The 1,367-nt window shown below is 43.6% G+C and overlaps 1 pseudogene; it reads left to right on the forward strand.

The window, feature by feature from the left end:
• Window positions 1–319: 319 nt before the first annotated feature.
• LOC140610733 (small ribosomal subunit protein eS6-like) lies at window positions 320–1,066 on the forward strand (annotated as a pseudogene).
• The last annotated feature ends 301 nt before the right edge of the window (window positions 1,067–1,367 follow it).

Consider the following 1,367-nt stretch of genomic DNA (forward strand, 5'->3'; position numbering starts at 1 on the left):
CTAAAACAAATCTTCTATTCTTGCATTTGTGTAAAAGTAGAATCAAGGCCAGTGAACCTGCAGTAAAAATTCTCTTGATCCTAAGATGCTGCGTATAACGTGCCTCTTGGGTAAACCAACCGTTGTTGCTGGGGACGGAGAGAAGACACTTCCAAATCATCCTCATTTACTCATTTGCTCTTTCACACATCCATTATCTGTCTCTATGAATTTGTCTATTCTGACTTTTCACATAAATGGGATCATAAAATACGTATTTTGTATCTGGCGTCTTTTGGCAAAATGCTTTCAAGGATCATCTCTGTTAGGCCGCTTCAGGATGAAGCTGAGCATCTCCTTCCCAGCCACTGGCAGCCAGAAACTCACTGAAGTGGCTGATGAGTGCAAACTGCACCTTTCATGAGAAGCGTATGGCCACAGAAGTGGCTGCCGATGCTCTGGGCGAGGAATGGAAGGGTGACGTGGCACGAACCCGTGGTGGCAATGACAGACAAGGCTTCCCCATGAAGCAGGGTGTCTTGACCCATAGCCGCGTCCACCTGCTGCTGAGTAAGGGGCTTTCCTGCTACCGACCCAGGAGGACTGGAGAGAGGAGGTGCAAATCTGTTCAGGCTTGCATTGTGGATGCCCATCTGTGTTCTCCATTTGGTTATTGTGAAAAAAAGGGGAGACGGATATTCCTGGACTCACTGACACCACTGTGCCTCGTCGCCTGGGGCCCAAAGGGGCCCGCAGAATCCGAAAGCTTTGTAATCTGTCAAAAGAAGACCATGTCTGCCAGTAGGTTGTTGGAAAGCTCCTAAACAAAGAAGGTCAGAAACCTAGAACCAAAGCACCCAAGACTCAGCATCTTGTTACTCCGTGTGTCCTCCAACACAAACATCGGCATATTGCTTTGAAGAAACAGCGTACTAAGAAAAATAAGGAAGAGGCTCCAGAATATGCTAAACTTTTGGCCAACAGAATGAAGGAGGCCAAAGAAAAACGCCAGGAACAGATTGCCAAGAGATGGAGGCTGTCCTCTCTGAGAGCTTCTACCTCTAAGTCTGAGTCGAGTCAAAAATGAGATTTTCTAAAAGTGACAAAATAAGTAAGATCAGACACCAAAAAAATTAAAAAAGGATCATCTATGTTATAGCATGTTTGAGCACCTTATTCCTTTTTATGACTAAATAATATCCCATTGTACAAATACACCACATCTTGTTGATCCGTTCGTCAGTTGATAGACATTTAGATTGTATCTGTGTCTTCCCTAATTTAAGCCATGCTTGTATAAGCATGTATGCAGAAGTTCTTGTGTAGACATGCTTTCATTTCTCTTATAGTAGATGATAGATAGATAGATAAATAGATACATGATAGAT

The sequence above is a fragment of the Canis lupus genome, chromosome 2 (genome assembly GCF_048164855.1).
Source record: "Canis lupus baileyi chromosome 2, mCanLup2.hap1, whole genome shotgun sequence".
NCBI lineage: Eukaryota > Metazoa > Chordata > Mammalia > Carnivora > Canidae > Canis > Canis lupus.